The following is a 19,713-nucleotide window of genomic DNA, read 5'->3' as shown; positions in this document are numbered from 1 at the left end:
TGTGATTCCTTTGTCTGGTATATGCAGTTAATTAAAATCTCTGGGTGCAAAACTTTTTTGAATGAAGTGTCCTAAATAAGTATGTTATCATTGCCAAAATTATTTTGAAACCTGCTTATCTCCATATTTTTCCCTAGCTTTGTTCCTTTTGAAAAAGGTATAAAAACAATGAATAATGTGGTGATACCATCTTTTCTATTGCTTTAGTTTTCTAGATGTGTTAGTAGTATCTGTTTCAGCAGTCATCATTGCACAGAGTAGACATAAACTCTCATTAGGAGACTGCATTACAGCTTAAATTACACTTAGCCATCACCTTGAATTTGTTTGTATGTCCTTCAAGCAAATCCTAAGCCAAAAAATCATTAGTAATACCTTAGTACTCCTGGTGTACACCACCTTTACAAACAACTCAGATGTTAATAATTTAGATTTATTACTAAGAGTAGTGTCTTGTGTTCTCATAAATGAAACAAATCCTATCACTTCACTGTTTTCTAGCTGAAGCTGGAAAAACACTCGGTTTATAACTTGGAGACAGCAAGTAAAGAAACAATATCCATCACTCGTTGACTCTTTTCTTCTGAGACTAGTATCAGCTGGAAGCTGCATATAAATATTCTATGTTGATCAATACAAATGTCAATAGGCACATAGAGAAGGCGGCTTTTAAAGAGCCATTTATGAAAGACTTCTTAGAGAAGCTGCTACCAGCGGAAGAGAGAGGCCTCCTGTGTGTTTGGTTTTGGTATGAGTGTCTACAAGCCATAGACTAGTTGATGTGTACACAAGTCCTAATTAGCAAGATTGCACATCAGCTGGAAGAATTCTCAGCAGCTAACATCAGCAGTGCTGCAACTTGCTGTGGAACTGAAGAAATGTGTGGCTGTCACTGCTGTACTCTGGTCTTCGATTACAAAGTAAAACACACTGCAGGTTAGAAGAGTAGGTATTTTGATTCTTATGGTAGTAGGGATAAAATCTACACAGAGCTTCAGGTGCAGTAACAATTTCTTTGAAATAGACTGAATAAATCTATTATTTTTATAGTAATAACAAAAAAGCTATAGATATACTATTTTTATAGTAGTAATAAAAATATATAGGGTTGTTTTTTTTTTTTAAATCTGGATACAGATTTGAGCACCAGAGAATGTGCCTGGTAAATTCTAAAACAAAGAACAAAGAGCACTAGAGACAAACATCCTTATCATCTTTTTGCTACCTTCTTCTCGCATTATCTTCATTCATTAGGACCAGAGGGGGTGCTGTGCATGGGGCACCCCACCAGCTTTGCCTTCCTGCAGTGCCTTGCGGCAGCTGACCTTTAGGTGTGTCCCGGCTAGCTGCGGCCAGCACCGCCGGCAGCACGGGGGCACTCTCCCGATCCGGGGCTCGGTCAGGGGCGCGCCTAAGGCTTTCGCCTTAAGGGACGAGGATCCGCGGCTGAGAGAGAGGCAGGGCTGCTAACCCACAGGAGGCAAAGGAAGAGACGGACTCCAGAGGTAGTGCAGTCCGGATTTAACATCTAGGGCGGGCTGCTAACCCACAGGAGGCAAAGAGACGGACTCCAGAGGTAGTGCAGTCCGGATTCAACATCCAGGGCAGCTACCAACTGGAGACCCCCCAACTGGGCTCCGACCTGGGTTTTTAAAGTAGGGCGGATACAGAGAAGAAAGGTGGTCTCCAGCAAATCACAGCAACGGTGGGAGTGGTAGGAGGATAACAGGCATGTAGGGAAAACCAATGGGGGAAGAGCAGGGGAGGAGTCCTGGCCCCTGATCCAATCACTCGATGCCCAGGATGGAAGATTCTAGACAGAAGGGTTGGGGCACTGAGTGACAGACAGGGAACCAGGGAGGGACTGAGGGAATGGATACAATGGTTGCTAGGGGTAACAGGGAGGAGAGAGGTGATGGACGGGGCGATCAAGGAGGGCCAGAACCAGGGCAGAACCATTACAACAGAAAGGGGAGGAAGGAACAAACCAAATCAGCATATAACATAACAAACACAATACAACAAGCCAGCTCTTTGTTTTTCTTTTTAGTTACATTTCTCAGTTTTTCTTTGAGTTTCTAAGTCCTGTGGTTTATCTTTTTTTGCTCACCAGAGGGAGATAAGAGGAATAAACCTCTTTGTTCCAACAGCGATAAAAGCACAAGAGGGAAAAATGGTATCCTTCTTCTTCCTTCAAATCAGCAAAAGGTGGTCTGAGAGAATGCTATATGTGTGAGGCTGTGGGTTAAGGAGGTGTATTGAGCCAACATGAGGCCATCCTCCTGGCAATCCAGTAGTGAAAGATTTGCAGGAGAAAAATTGTCTGCAACAATTCCTATACATGTCTCTCCAAAACATCTATCTCCTAGGGAGAAAAAAAGCAGTAACAAATTGTTCAAGAACATGGATAGCCAAAAGATCCTGACCCTGCAAGCTGCATATCAGAATCTTCTGTAAGCTTTGGGACCAATTTGTAGGCAACAACTCTCCCAGCATTCTAGCGCTTCATTTTGCAGGGTAAGATTACACTGGGCAAGTTAGCGACGGCAGTCTTAGCAGGACATGGTGGTTTGCTTTTTCCTACCATGGAGAATTCAAATAATCTCAGTAGCACTCTAAGCCCCATGGGTGCCTGAGGACTGTTCTAGGCCATTGAGACAGTGCAGATCAAGAATTAAAGGGTGACCATTCCTGGTCCAGGAAGCACTCTGAGCATAAAAACCTCAACTTTTGCTAAATATAGCTTTATCAGAAAGAGATGTTTAACATACAGAAATCAAAATGTGCACAGAGCCCTTGGTGGCCCAGGTCATTAAACTGAAGCTCCTTCTCCTGCTTATTACTTCAGCATTGTCACCACCAGCACTAAAAACTTTATGAACCTAAGCTGTTGTTCCCCACACTTTTCGATGGTCTAAAACAAGTCCACAGGGAAAAAAAAATTCATTTGTTACAGAATAAAATAAATGCAACCCCCTGGAAATACTTGTTTTACCTTAGTATTCCTTCTTGGCTTTTTGGTGCATTTTTTTGGTTAAGCCAGAAAAGAAGAAAGGATAACTCTGTAATCTTGATCTAAACTACCAGGCAGCGGATTCAAACTTTGGGTGTTTATCAGTGTGACAGTGGAGGAATTGGGTAGTCCTGCTCCAGGTACCAGGGCTGTGATGCTTTGGCAATGCATTCAGCAGAATGCCAGGAATTATCAGTTAATAAAGACCTTGCAACAAAGATTGGTTTCTGTATGCTGAAATAGTCATGCATGTTCCTTACTAAGAAGCTATGCACACTTTTTTCAAAACCACTGTAAAAAGCATAAATAAACTTTTTTTTTTTTTTAATGTAGCATATCTTATTTTTCTTACATTTTTACTTTGTGGTGGGTTTGTACAGATAATGCTATACATGGTACAATATATGTTGGCAGTATTATTGAAAAGCCAAGTACAAGGGGAGAAAATACATGAAGTTTATCTCATTATCTTTAGGAGTCTCCAGATAAAATTGAAAATGGGTGTGTTTTCATAAAGCTTCCCAGTTCTCACCATCTAGTTCTAATTAAAGCTTTATGTAAATTCACACATCTTGTCATAAGCACAGAGAAAGCATGGGGAAATTAAAAATTCAAGACATTCATATAATCTTTTAATTTTGCATGTTTTAGTATCTTTGCTTTGAATTTTTGCAGGGAAGGCTAATGCTATCCCATCAGGAGAGCTTTTTTATATGTGTATGTTTTAGCCATAGCAGCAGTACCTGCGTGTGGAACACAGAATTCACAGGTGAAGCTGAGCTAATACAGAGACACAGAGACATCCACCCTCTTCCCAAGAACCTTGCAATACAATTTAAAGGGAGTTACAAGCAGAAGGAATAATCATTGGGAATAATGTGGGGAGAGGACATGATATCTCAGATAGCACCAAGACAGAGAAGCCATTATAGATTTAGCTGTCCTTCTTTTAATTTCCTGTAATGTAGTGAGCATTTGGCTGGGTGGGTATTTCTGTCTGCCTCTAAAATCAGAGAAAAGCCTGGTCTGCTGGGAGGTGAATAGACAGACTTGTTCAGTAGGACATTTCCCCCCTCTCAAGGCCACATCATATTTCCAGAGTGCCCCCATAAAAACTTGTCTTCCTGAGAGCCAGGTTCCTTTCCAACTCAGGGCAGTGCCAGGGCGCTATTGTTGCCTCATTATTTGAGGACTCTCACTCCTGTTGGTCAGCGTTGCGCCCAGATCAGGGAGCTGATGTGCTTTGCACGGCAAAACCTTTGAGAGGCAAGGTGATGTTCTCATTAAAGAACATGGTGATGTTCTCGTAACTGTGAATCCCTCAGGAACATCCTGACCTTCAAGAAACTCAGTTTGTTGTTTGAGCTGCTTTCTTCAGAAGGGCCACTGGAGAACGTGGAGGAAAGGTCTGACGTACAGGGCACACACTGACATGTCGGGCAGAATCACGGGAATATGTCACTGATGAATCATTCTGTATTAACTCACCTACAGCTCTACAGAGAATACAACCTGTAAAAAATCACAAAATGCTACCCCAGGTACTGCACAGCAAATAAATTAATAATTAGTAATCCACTAATAACAACAAATTTTTAAATTTAATAGAGTCTTGTGATATGAAGTTTTTCAGATGGTTGTAGGGACAACAGATTTTAGGGACTATAGGTTTTGCGTCCATATGTATGTGTTTGATTTCTTACTACCTTGGATTTTGTATAATCATAAGCATATGGAAAAAATGCTGCAAAGCTCCATCAAGTCAGACAGATAGCAACATAGTTTGGACATTTGCAGATGACCAGATGAGTGGAGAATCACATCTTCTATGAAGCCAGGGGTGAAAGACCAGGCTCCAATGTTTCACTTGAACAGTGAGAGATAAGAATGTTTTTAGCAATTAATTAAGTAAAAATACATTTATCCTACATAGTACTTGTTATAGTGGCTTCTGAATATGTTGTTTTAGCATCCTTATTAGCAAGTCTCAACAGATCATGCAAAAAAACTGAATTGTGTCTTGGCAGTCACAACACTAGTCTGTTACACATTTAAACAGACTGTGGAAAGAGAATTTTTTAACAGCTGAAGTTCAGGCACCTGGCAAACAGAATGTTTTGCAAGGAGATTGGTTTATTTCACTTGACGGTTTTATTAAACTTTAATCACCTTTTCAATGAGCGCGTTGTTTAGTACCCGGTGTTCCTATGGCCTAATTCAGGGACTTTTTAAAAGATGAATACTTATTTTTCTGATTCTCAAGCACAGTGCAGTTCTGCTGTCTTTCATTATTAACTGTAAACCAGAGATAGAAATTGCATAGATAAAAGAAGGCAATAAAACAAAATTAAAGTGCTGTCAACACTAGATTTGTCAGAAATTTAATGAGCTTTGCCATAATAGGTGTTGTTTATAGGTAATATTTCACAATGTCATTCATCGCTCAACAAAATAATATACTTTTAGGAGACAGCTGTAACTGTGTTCTGCAATGATGGAAGTACTTACAGATGAGATTGAGGTGTGCTGTGAGCAGGTGCCATAGCTACCATGCTTTAATTAAAAGCTGTGGGGATTATATGATGTTGAAGTTGTCTCTTATCCAGTATTTGCTTCACAGAAAGCCTAAATAACAGTAACTGAAAACCCAGCTCAGCTGGAATTGTCTGCTACTAGCCATTTCTATGGTTTAATGCTGATCTGATGTTTACCCCATTTCCCTCTGATCTCTACATCTTCTCCGTGCAGCAGCAATGCCTGTGGCATGTGGAGGTGAAGCTTATGAGTCAGTAGCCAAAGGTGTATGATAAGGCTACTGCCCTACCTGGAGACTGTGGATCCCCCAGCCCTATGAACAAATACCCATTAGCAGCTGGGCCTCATGGGGACAGCCTTTATGGCAAGCATTATACAGTGTTAAAATTTCTGGCATTTTAATTGCTCTATCATTGCCCCTGGTACCGAGGAACCTTGCTTCTAGTCATTTTCTAGGGAAGAGAAAAAACCAAAGTTTACTGATGGATTTACAGGCAGATTTTCTAGCTAGGTCAGATCTTTCATTTTCCTTCAATGCTTTTTTTCGCAACTATAAATCTGGTTGTTTCCACTGATTACTTTCCACTTGCGTGGATCAGAAAATTAGGTCAGTCACATCTGCTGGGTGTCATCCTCTACTCATTTGCATTGGTGTAACCAGGTAGTTGCTACACCTGTAAAAACAAGAGAGTGACAAGTAGCTCTGAGCACAATGACTCACACCTCGTGGGTGTGCACACTAATCTCAGAATTGTTTTTCATGGTGGGGAATCCGCTTGGAAACTGATCTTTTGTGTTCACTAAGAGACTTCAGCATGGACACAGGTACTCAGACAACCAAAAGCAGGAAACCATTTCAATTCCAGATTCACCTTTATGTTACTTGTTACTTTGGCTGCCATCACACAGAAAGTATTGGCTGGGTTTCTTGATAGCAGAGTTTGAGAAGAATACATCAAAGCTAATCAAAAAGGTAGTTTTAGAGGAATGCTATGGTATGTCACTCCAAGTCTTTAAAATCCTTGTTGATCCTGGTAATCTTACTCGCACAACCACCTCCTCATTACTAGAGCCCTCTTTATCTGAAGGAGTACCAAAGAATCCAAAATCTGGTCACATATTATCTGGAGCTGGCTCTAAGGTTCAACACAATAATATTTCTGAAGCTAAGAAAGAAATTGTTTATAAGCACTAAGATTTTAACTGGTACCCCAACCAAGAGTATTCCGTATTCTTCAAATATGTAGCCACTGCTTTATTTTAACTACCTTTTGTCACTGATCCGTCTGATAACAAGACATCAAGAATGTAAGAATGAGCCTATGAGCCTATATGAGGCTATGGCATCTAATATGGATGGGGAAGAAAAAAGCCAAGCCATATTTAGCTGGGCATTTTCAATGTCTCTCACCGTACAGTGCACATCGGACTGGACTCAACACTGACATTGAGTTACTCAGCACTGAGTGGCCCAGGGTAACCCAGGCAAGCTCTAAATCTGGGGCATTTTCTGGTGTCCTCCTAAATATCAGCCAAGGAATGGACAATAAAGTTTTGCCTTTTTGAGATGTGCCAAATAACTTTTGGCTTGAGATTTGTGAAAGTGATATTCTTTCTTTTTTTTGGACACTCTGAAAGATGCTGAAAATATTGTGAGAAAGGCCCACTAGCTCTTTAATGAAGTCCTTACTCAATAAATAACTCAATAAATCAATAATAACTAAATTAATTAATAAAGTGAACAACTGGGCAATGTCCTTTTTTCTCCAGGTACGGTTAGATGAAGACCCAAATCTCTTGAGATTCATTACAAAATCCAAAATGGTGCAGCCCAGTTCAACACCTGGTAGCCTGAAAGTTGACTCGGATCAATCCCTGAGGAGTTTTTAGACCATCGTTTCCCTTTGGATATTCATAGTGTGTAGACATGTTCAGTTTGGTGTTTCTCTTATTTCACAGGGATGAGATCCAAGCTCAGTGCCCAACACTGCCCATGCAATATAGAACACCCTTCTTCCATATGTGCTGCAGTACCCCAGCTCCTCAGGACTGAGGGGGAACCACGTTCCTTGGTACCTCCCTGTTCTCAGACCAGTTATTCAGGGTGTCATGTCATTTGTTTCAGCCTGTTTTTATTGACTGGGTAAATAACTCCCTTGATTACAGCAGTTGCAGTTTTCCCTGGGGTTACATTTGGCAACAACCTGCTCGCCCTTCTTTAACTACACTGTTAATTAGGAGGCCTGTGTTTCCCTTCTTTCTTCTTTCTAGTCAAAAGCAACTAAGCTCCTTGCCACTGGAATTCTTTTTTCTCCCTTCTCCTAGGGTGACAGAACAGTGATTGTTCATTTGGTTATGCTTCAAGTCTTTTGTATGCTTTTAATAAAATCTGTAATTAATACTTTGAAAGGGTGTTTTGTCCCTTCTGCCTGAGCATATCTTGAGCACAACTTTTCAATGGCAATAAACGAAAATAAAGAATAGTTAATTGCATTCCCAGCATGACTCTGGCATTACTTGGAGTTCTGCAATAGCCTTGGATGGCTACATGTGAATGTCGAAAAGAAGTCAGTGGGATATTTGTAACAAGCAACATGACTCCATTAACATGTTAGAGGGAGAAGTTTGCCCAAATACTGTCAAATCTTCCACAGTGTAAAAATACAGAGGCACTGGACTTTCTGGGTACACAGGGCAAGCAATTAGTGCCCTTTTCCTATTTTAGAAGAAAGCAGCAATCATCTTTGACCTGTTAAAAAGTATAAAGGCCATGAAAAGCTGGCATGGACTCCAGCTGAAGTCAAAGACAAAACTAGACATGTCAATATAAGCAGAAATAGCATTCTCACATGGGAAAATAATTTCTAACAGTATAATTTCTAAATAACAATATATTTTCTAAATACTGATTATATATTACTTATTCCCATCAGATATCACAATCTGAGAGTTTAGTTTTAGACTTTGAAAAAATTAGACATTCATATGCTTCCAGATAGAAAATAACCACAAGAGATTGTATTCATCTCACATAAACTGTTGAGAGAATCTGTCTATAGCCAAAGGAGGGAGAAAGGCACCTCCTGAGGGTGATTCAGGTTTTCAGTCTTTAGGCTCCAACTTTAAAATGAGATGTTCCCTTTACTTGTAAGAGAACATAAATTTCTCTTGTCATTAAGAGACGATCGTTTTTCAAGTAAGACATACTATACTTTTCATATCTGGACTACAAGAACATTTTCGCTGATTTATATGCCACTGATCATTATCATGACCAGAAATCTGAAATATGATAAGGATTCAGCAATTTCTGTAGCCACACAATGGGCACTTGAAAGAAACTTCATATTTTTCTGAAGTGTTGGTCCTTGCCTGAGGTAGGCTGTTCAACTAGATGAACCACTGATCTACTAGGAAGACTGTCATGTACTTATTAATATATTCTTATTCTTGTCTATTTTCATATTCTTGTAAGAGCTTTATATTACATTTTAAAACCTTGACCTGACTTTCTGAAGAAAAGTTGTATTTATGTAGACACTGAATGAAAAATATATTTATTGGCTTTCAAGAATCATACTATTCTCTACTATGAAGTACCCTGCTCAATGCTTACAAACCATTTTGCACTTTGTCCTGTAACATTATTTTTATATAGTTTGATTTGAAGGCATCCAGCTGGTTCTGAGAATCACTTTAGTACCCAAAAAACTAAATAGGTAAGTTTATTACAATGCCTTAGGACAGCAATCACAGATGTATTTAAAAGCATGAACCTAGGAGAGGGCTGTTCTTATGAGCCATATCCATTCAGCCTTCAGGACTGAGTATGGAGATATGAGAAATGGCAGCTCTATCACATGCAAAGTGTGCGTAGATAAAGTGACAAGGAGGTGGACTGAAAACAGGCTGAAATGGCAGGCTGAAAGGACTGTAGCCACTGTCACAAAGTCCAGATGGAGCCAAATCACTACCAGAGGTCAGTACTGAGGCTAACCCTGTTTTAAGATCCTCATTAATAACTTGAATGATGGGAAAAGTGCACTCTTATCAAGTTTGCCAAATACAAAATAGGGAGGAGTGACTGATACTGAGAATTGGTGTGCTGCTTTTCAGAAGGACCTCAGCAGGATGAAGAAATGGGCTGACAAAAGCCTCATAAAGTTCAGTCAAGGGAAATGCCAAATCCTGCATGAGGAGGGGAACAAGCCAAATCCTGCATGCTGGGATCTGAAAAACTGGGAAGCAGCTTGACAGGGAACAGTCTTGGAGTCCTGATAGACAGCAAGGTTTCCCCAAAGCAGCCATGTGCTCTTGCTGCCAGGGTGGGCAGTGGCTGCCTGGCTGCATTAGATAGAACATTGCCAGCAGGTTGAGGAAGGTCATCTGTCCTCTTCACTCAGAATTAGTGATGCCACACTTGGACCAGTTCTGGGGTCCTCAGTACAAGGTACAGGTTTCTGAAGTGAGTCCAGCACAGGGCTACAAAGATGATTAAGGGACTGGAGCATCTGTTGCATGAAGAAAGGCTGAGAGAGCTGTGACTGTTCTCTTGGGAAGAGAACCTTGGGGGAATCTCGCGTATAAGTATGAAAATGTGATGGGAGAGAATAAAGAGGGAACCAGGCTCTTCTCCATGCTACCCAATAACAGGACTAGAAGCAGCAGGCATAAACTGAAACACAGGAAATTCCACCTGATCACAAGAAAGGACAAAAAAAGTGTTTTTTTTTTTTTTTTTTTTTTTTTTTTTTTTTTACTGTGAAATTGGTCAAACATTGCAACACATTGCTAAGAGAAGCTGTGGAGTCTCCATCTGCAGAGATATTTCAAACCCAGATGGGCAGAAGGCAGGCAACCTACTGTAGCTGACCATGCTTGAGCAAGGGGTGTGAACTAGAGAAGCTCAAGAGCTCCTCCCCAACCTAAGTGATTTTGTGACTTTGTGATTCATGACCCTTGAAAGTCCTGGCATTGTTAATAGCTTATTGTAAAGTTCCCTGCAAATGCAAACTGAATGGCTGTTTGCTCTGACTTTATATAAAGCTTCCAGAAGCTTACTTGAAACTAGCCCAAGCACATTTGTTGGGTCTTTTTTCCCTCAAAAAATCTTACTATTTCAACGAAAATTCATATACACAGTTTTCCATGTATTTAATTTTGGAATATTTTCATTTCAGAAAGCTTTGTAATTCCTTCCTATTTGACTATATGCATTTTTTATTTATTAAGTGTTTCATAACAGATAAGCAGTAGTAGTGCTGCAAGATAGATAGAATACCTAATTTTTAGAATCAGTAAAGGAGTTAATACATTTTACTGATTGAAATAGCTTTTAGATATTGTATCTCAGGTTAAGTTTAGTGCACAGAAAATCTAGAAAAGGTATTCTGTACAACCAATTCATCTTCATGATGAAAGGAATACTGACATTAAATGAACAAGAAGGAGACACTACGTACAGGAAAAGAGGAAAACAGTGACATTTATGTCTTGTTGTGGGGTATCTAGCTCCAAAGACTTCCCTACTCACCCTAAAACAGTGGGATTCTGTGTCTCCTTCACCCTAGTGCTGACTTGCAAGAATCAGGTATAAAGGCCATTGCAAGAATCAGGTATAAAGACCTCTGCAGTGCACCAAATACATGCTGGAAGAGGGCCACCATGCACTACTGTCAGAAAATAAGATCTGAAACCCTCAAAAGTTTGTAAAAAAAAAAAACTCTTTACTCTCTTGGCACTAAGCACATATAAAAAAAATTAAAAAGCAATCTGAATACTGGACACCAAAAGGAAACCTAAATTCAGGAAATGAAAGAGAGGTCTGCAAGTGCTGTCTCTAATAGTATATTCTTTTTAAGGAAAGGCATTTATTTCTCACTATTTTATCAGTATCCCAGTGGTAGTCTGTGAGGTAAAGTGATTTTTTTTTTTTTCCTGCTAACAAATGAATTCTTACAGGATTCTAAAATGGCTACAGTTTGCTCACCTCTCAGAAGTCTATCTCTTTTCAGGAGGGTGTCAGAGGTAAAGTTTTCCCAGGCTTTAGAAACAACCAATACATGTCTGTTGTCTACTTGAGAACAGGACATGGGTCGACTTCTAGGGTGGGAAGTAGGGAAGGATGAAAACAGGGAGAAGGCACAAACTGGAGGACAGAACAGACACCAATCTCTTGACTGTCAAAGTAAGAAGGGAGGAAGGAGTTTGTTACTATGTTTTCTGAGGAAAGAGCTACTTCCAGCATAAGGAATTAGAATAAGGAATTCCTTATTCCAGAATAAGGAATTGAAGAAAAACATGCAGGTGAAAGCCTATGCGGCCGTTCAGTCAGTGATGCTACAGCCCAAACACAGCTCTTCAGGAACTAATTTTCAGAGACGACTTGTTTTCATCTTAAAGGCCAGCGGTCTGTTAGATCATCTCACTGAGTTTCCTATTAGCATACCAAAATCTTTTTGTCACCAGATACTCCAGAATACAGTCCGGTAGCAGGAATGTTTTTGGATAATGTACATCTTAACTAAAGGCATACTGAAAACCTTGAAAGATATCCTGCTTTCCCCTGGGGGCTTGCTGTAATGGATCACGTTACAAACATTTGCTTTATGTCTAATTGGAAACTGACTGTTTTCAGGTACCTGTCATTGAATCTTATTATCTCAGTGTCTGTTAGAATAAATGGGCTTTGCAGGCTTGGTATCTTCTTCCCAGGGGAATTCTAATGCAATCCTGTCATCTTTCTGTCTTCTGCTTAGTAAGATGTTAAGATATTTAAATCCCTTCCTATAAGGCCCTTTTAAATTTTTTTATACAAAAACCTCCACATTTTCTTCCTAGCATTTATCCTGTTCAGCATCCCTTGCTACATTTTAACCCTTTTTTTAATATGCAGACACTGCATATTATATTTTCCCTATTAAAGTCATTGTAGTTTTTACATTATAGAGTTATTCTCCACTGGACTGAATTTGGGAATTCAAACTCTATGATCCCAGATCTTCTCAGTTTTCCAAGATGTAGCCAAGATTAATGTTATCAAGCCAAAGAGCAAAGACTACCTGAATAGGCTTTTTAAATTTTAAACAATATAAAATAGGTGTGCTGAATTTTCCAGTCCTCTATTTTCCCCTACTAATTACCCATCTCCACTGTTTATATATAGATTTGCTCTATATTTAGTGATTGGATTATCCTATTGTTTGGATTTCTTTATTCACACTAGACTTTTAATATCTCTCCCTCCTACAAGGTCATTTTTTGCAGCTCTATATTGCATTTTTGTGAGAGATATACACTTGCAATTACAGGAGTTCTACAAATCATCACCGTGAAGCACAGACATCAATAAACAAGGCTGATGAAAGACCTTTTACTGCTATCAGCTATAACATGAAACAGGTTACACAGACAGGCTGTGACCTGTGAGATCAAATTGGTATCTAGAGTTTTAATCTCTGTTCTTGCTGTGGTAGAGAAAAATGACTATCATTTATCATTAGCAAAGCATGCAGCAAGCAATAAGAACATGGGAGCTCAGCTACTTTAAATAGCAGCTGCTGTGTATGCACATAAGCAGTGCTGTGCCGTGTGTCTACTACAAACAATACGCTGTAATTACGAACACAGACACAGAATAGGTGACTTGAAACGACAGAGTTCAGATATTGCAATGGCAAAGTGTAATTGCAGTGAGCAAGCGTCATTAACTAATCTACTCAGATAATCAAGAGTCAAGTAAAATTTCTCCACTACACTGTGGAGAAATCACAAGGTATTCCAATTAAACCAAAGAAAAAAGGTAGGGGAACTCATCAAGTAAAGGAAGAGTTTGGCTACTTATGTTTCCCCTTTCAACACTAATATAGTGGGCTAATAATCCTGGTATATATATTGTGGCAAAGTGCACTGTTCTTTTTCTTTAGTTTGAAAACAGCAAGACTGCAGTGCTCCAGGTATGATCAGTACAGTACAGGCTATTTGATTCATGGGTTATGGAATCCACATGGATGGTCTGATGTCTCATCTTGGAGCTCATTCAACAGTTTTAATAAGTCTAATCACTGACTTCTAGGGAAAGCAGGGGAAAGAGTGCCAGGGACATGAATTCACCTAGCAATGGCTCTGTTAAGCTATCCTCTGTTTAATCCCTCCTTTCACCCACGCATGGTGGCATGTAGTCATGCACTTAATACGTAAGGCATAGAGTTCAGAGGACAACCACTTTTCCAGTTTAATTAAAACACTGCCAGATTCCAGCAATGCCAAATCTTGCAGGCACAGCAACAGCGACTAGTCATGATTCATTCTGGTACATAGTTGTAATTTTGATAATTTCCTCCAAACCCAAAACATGCATTGTTTTTGTTTTGAGATTTTGTTGTGCTGAGCTGAAGCCTTTATGAATAGCCTTTGCCTTCACAACACTATAGATGTTGATCATTGCACCTATTTTTCCAAACAACAAATATAAAAACTATTTTCCAAGATTACTGCTGCTATTACTATAAATTTTGTTTTATTACTAAAAATTTTTGTTACAGATAGTTGATCTTTAACTAGTCATGCACAACTCATATGCTTTATATATACACACCACTATGTTTGAATTACTAACACAAACAAATAGAACTGATAGCAACAAATTAATTGTTCTTTTAATCTTAGAGTGGTTTGTATTGGAAGGGGATCTTGAAGATCATCTTGTTCTAATCCCCCTGCCATGAGAAAGGACGCCTTTTACCAGACCAGGCTGCCCAATCCAACCTGCCTTGAACACCTCTGGGGATGGGACAATCACAGCTTCTTTGGGAAACTTGTGCCCATGTCGCACCACACTCACAGTAAATATTTTTTTTGTAATATCTAATCTAAACCTACTCTCTTTCAGTTTGAACCCATTCCTCTTTCTCCTGTCACTACATGCTCTCGTAAATAACGTCTTCCCATCTTTCCTGTAAGTTCCCTTTAGGTACTGGAAGGTCGCAATTAGATCATGCCTTCTCTTTTTCCAGGCTGAACAATTCCAATTCTCTCAGCCTTTCTTCATAGGAGAGGTGTTTCATCCCTCTGATCAACTTGGTGGCCTCTTCTGACTTCCTCCAACAGATCCATGTCCTTCCTGTGTTGGGGATCCCAGAGCTGGATGGAACACTGCAGGTGGGATCTCACCAGAGCACAGAAGAGGAGCAGAGCTCCTCCCTCACCCTAGTGGCCACCCTGATTTGGATGCAGCCCAGGATACGGTTGGCACTCTGCTGGATGCTGCACTCTGACAACTTGTTTGTGCTTTGTAACCCGAGAAACAGTCCCCAAGAGTCAGCTTCCACAGGATCACCAAGTCAGAACATGAGTTTCTTTTGAAACTTTTCAACTGTCAGCTTCTAAGTAGAAATAAGCAGTACCTGTCAATAACAGCTGAGTAACAGATGCCATAAGTATAGGGACCATAAATTAGGAGCGTGACTGAGAAAATACATATTATACAGCAATGGCATTTCAGCATTCACTTCAGCAATACCTGGCAGAAGAACCTGGCAATGGAGCTAGATGGTTATTAAAGAGAGTGATTTGAAGAATTCAGAAATAGCTCTTTCTGAATTATGCAGTACCATTTCAAGGTTCTGTCAAAGTTATGGGTGTTTTCCTGTGTAGCTCTGAAATGAAAAACAGAGTTGAGATATTAATGTTCTACGCAGGACATTAATTTAAAACATGCACAGTGCTAAAGCTTGCTATCAGCTGCTTTACAATACAGAGAAGCTTTTAAGGGAATAAAGTATGGTTAGCAGAAATGTTTCATTTTAAGTTTGATGTTTTCTCTTCACATGAAACACAAAATGGTATAGTTTATGTTCTGTTATTGTTTTGATACTGAAAAAGCTAATTTTCTTGTACTTCTGGGTGAAATGGGAGTAACTGCAGTGGTACTGGGCATTCTACATAGTCACAAAGCTAGTGGGACCAGACTGCTGTGAAGAAGCAACCCCAAAGCTGGAACTCTTTGGAGCTTTATTTGTCACCTTTTACACCACTTGATACAGAAACATCTTTGGGGCCAACTTTAGACTATTCTGCTGCTAACCTGTAGTACAAAGCACCGAGGCTACCTCAGTGTACCTTATGATCCAGTAAGAAAGGCACTCGGGATAACTGTGCCTTAAGCTATTGCTAAAAACACCATCTTCTGGAGCTAACATGAGAAACAGAAAGAATATATGTCATTTTACATCCTTTCAGATGCTGAAGCCATGCAGCATCTCACTCAGGGCGTATGGTTCAGGTCCCATCCTGTGAAAAGGTTCCCTAACATTTTGGTTTTGAGACCTCTTATAGAATTTTCTTAGACAAAAAATAATGTATTCATCATAACTGTTGTCAAACAACAGTATGTTCACATGAGAACTTGCTGCTCTTCCTTAAGATAATGCCAAGGCCACACAGGTGGTGTAATTGGAAACACAGAGTGGGAGCTGCCTGTGGGCTCCTCTGTTACCATCACCCTGCTGAGTTTATCCTGAAGGACAAGCCGTACACGAAGCACAGGGCAGCACAGCCTGCTCGGGTTGACATTCCTCGTGGATTGTTAACTCTGTGATGCACAATAGGATTGCTACAACCCCGAAGGGGAACATCTTGCAGCTGTTCAAAGCTTTAGGCTTTGCTTCCCTGCTGTGGGCATCAGCTGGTGCTTTGTGTCACACTGGTAGGTTCCACTGCTCCCTGAAGTGAGCTCTGCCTCTGTCTCACACATGAGACAGAGTGGCAAAGGATTATTTCTGGAGGGTCCCTGTATTATCTAGCATGAGGGCAATGGGATTTGCAGGCAGGCTGTGCTCTAAGGTAACTGGGATAATAAAGATGCAGAGTGCATCAGGCTTCCCACAGCATCAACCACACCATGTACAACACAGCTGCAAGCACAGAAGACAGAAGCAAGAACCCAGATGTAGAAGGAACAAGATGCTTATGGCTCTATCTGGGACGTAGTTCAAATGCCCAGTACAGACAGTGCAAAGTGATCTATCACCCTGTATGTGGAGAGTTGGTGGCCCAAGACTATGTCTTGGTCTTGTCTGTATGCCTTGGCCAACAACTCCTGAGCCCTGCACCTATGTTTTACTTCTTGACCATTTTTATGATTTTGGAGGTACGGAAAAACACCAAAACTCAAGATAGTCTATGTATTATTAAGTAATGTGAAATTAATTTCACATGGTAGGACAATTAGAACACACTGCAGCCAGGGGACCATTCACAACCCAAGGAATGATAGCCATGTGAAAGAAGTCATGTTTTCTACTTCGTTGGTACTTTAAGACCATACAACAAAGTCCTGATGGGACTTTGAAGGTCACTGAGTTCAGACACTGCTCTTAATGTCAAGGAGAATTCATAATTCTCTTTAGAAACTTTCTGACTCTAAGACTGCTCCCACAGCACATTTTCCAGGGCATTATGCAGCTTTGCATCAAATTTGCTATTCAAGGGGATTTCCATTGTTGCTCTGCCATAAAGCCGACCTCAGAAGAGTCTGTGCCACACATGGACCTGCTGTGTGGTTGCTCAATGCATTGGTCTGGAAAGACTTGTCAAATATTGAATGTGACCTGGCCAAAGTCATTGTAACTGTGACCAACCTGCCTGAATGGGTTTTCCTATATGAGTGCCATGTTGTAATTCAATGTGAGACTTAGAGGAGCAAGGCTGGGAAGCTGCAACAGTCTTCCAGGAACTATTTCTCATCTTATATTTGCACTTAATTGTAAGACTGTGATTGTTTTATTGTCAGTGAAGATGCTACTCCCAGGCTGCAGGCCAATAACTATCTAGGCCAAGCTGAAAGCCCAGGGATTAAAGCATGCTACGGACCCAAAATACTTCAAAAGGTGAAGAGAGAAGGGGATGACTGAGAGCGGTTTGATTTGTGGGCAGAGGGATCCATGCCCCAGATTGTGAACTGAAGCCTGTGCAGAGCTTGCTGTGTAAAAACTGGGAATTAACAGTGATTTTCAGAGAGAAAGCAGGAACCAGTGCCTGTTCCCACAACATGAAATAAGACCCTTTAGCTGAAAAAAGCACCAAAGCTGGACAACATTTGAAGCAAAGACTGCAAAAAGGAGAAAGATCTAAGGAACTAGGAAAGACAGACAAGACAAGAGACAAAGGGCTTTAACACTATCTTTTCCAGAGGCACAGAGGAAGGAAGCATTCCTGCCAAGTCAGGAATTGCTCTGACTTCTCTGTCTTCCTAGAAATCATCAGTAAGACAGTGATTACTGCAAGAAGCCCTAGGAGTCCACTCAGGAAGGCTTCAGCTTCCTCTCAAACACAAAGGGAAGCTCAGAAGCAAATGACTAATGGCCCAAAGCTTTATTTGATTTGCTGCTACAATTAAGTTGTGGTTGGCAAAGCTCACTAGCCTCCCTCAGGTACTAATCCATACTGGGCTGTTTGAAAGAGTTCCTGAGAAACTGGAGCTTAGATAAACTCATTAAAAGCATTTGAGAGGCCTTTCAGCTACATTAATGCATGATATGACTAGCGAGGATAGCCATATGCTGCTAATATATAAAAATATGAATAAGTCATCTGTTGGCTAGCTGAGGTTCCTAAGTTATGTCTAAGTGGAATAAAGATATGATGGGTATTTGGATATAAAGAATGCTTACAGACTGAAGATGAATTTGGTAATCCCATCAAAACAAAAAGGTAAGGACTGTTTAAAGTTCCACTTAGGCTAATATTTGATTTCAAAGGCTGGCAACTAGACCAATTTCTTTTCAGAAATTAAAACTTGGCATAAAAATATTTAAATAATTGCCTCCAACTGAAGTGCTCCGTGTGCAAACCTGGGGGTTAGAAATTAAAGAAAGATAAGAACACAGACACACAGCATAATCTTCTGTTCCCCTGACTTGCCTTCTGTTCCCCTGACTTGCCTTTGCCCGCACCTGTAGCTGTGACAGATCCACTATAGTAACTATCTGCTTACAACCCTGTTGCTGCAAGGACATGGAGCCCCTCCGATCTAAAAGGAAAAACAGTGTGCCATGAACAATGGATCAAACACAGGTAACATTTTTCACCTTCAGATATACCACTTGCCCCTTATGGTAAAATCCTTTTTGGGGGTTCTGAGTGAATTGGTTTAAAAGTAAATGTGAGAAAAGTGTGAAGTAAAAATACAGCACTTTAATGCAGATTGGATCACAAGAACTGCAAAAAACCAATTCTGGCATAAGACCCCGCTTGATATATCCAAATTTTGGATCATAATTTCTACATTTCAATCCCTGGAGAGCATCTCAAGAAGGAACATCACTGCCACACAGACAGTTTTGACAAAATTCTCTTTTATTTGGTCTTACAAATCTGCAACAAGGGAAATTATGAAATTTCTGGGCCATTGCAATTCTGGCATCTAACCTAAATCTCATGCTGAGGTTTCAGCTGTTGTAGTTCTTGCTCTTTTTTCTTCACTGCAGACTTTCAGAGGGCTCATATGCCACACAGGCTATATTCCTGTTTGTTCCTGCTCAGACAGCTACGATCCTGGTGAATCATGCTCAGGCTGAGGTTCACTGTAACCTCCTGATTCTTCTTCACAGAGCTGCTACCTTGCTGTTCCCCATCCTGCATTTCTGCATCCACTGGCTCTGACCTTGCACTTGTGCTTCAGGAGCACCTTGATTTTCCCAAACATTTCTCCAGTTTGTCAAGATCATTTCAGAAACCTAATCGTGTTCCCTAGAATGGCCACAGCCTTCCCACAAACTGAGCACACGTGCTCAGTTTGCACGTATCACTATCCACATCACCGGTGACAAACTTTGCTGGTTTGAGTGAATCAACCGCTGTTTCCCGTGCTGTCAGCCGTGCAACAGCATAGCCAGGTCGGCACCTAGCTGTCCCTCGGCTTGGATTTATCACGGGAGTCAAACCCACCCTTAAACGAACTAAAAACTCCTTTTTCTCTCGCGTCCTTTACAAAGAGAGACTTTGATAAAGTCCGAGCCCAGCTGTTCGCCCAGAGCCGCTGCTGTCGCTCGCACATCCATCCCATCCTTGCGCTCCGCGCGTTCGGAGCGCAGCCGGTGCGCGGCCGCACGGCTCCGGGCCCTGGCGGCCCTGGCGGCCGGCGCTCCGCGGGCGCTGCGCGGGGC

The sequence above is a fragment of the Onychostruthus taczanowskii genome, unplaced genomic scaffold, assembly GCF_017590055.1.
Source record: "Onychostruthus taczanowskii isolate IOZ18803 unplaced genomic scaffold, ASM1759005v1 scaffold50, whole genome shotgun sequence".
NCBI lineage: Eukaryota > Metazoa > Chordata > Aves > Passeriformes > Passeridae > Onychostruthus > Onychostruthus taczanowskii.
Note: the sequence above shows the minus strand (reverse complement) of the source record.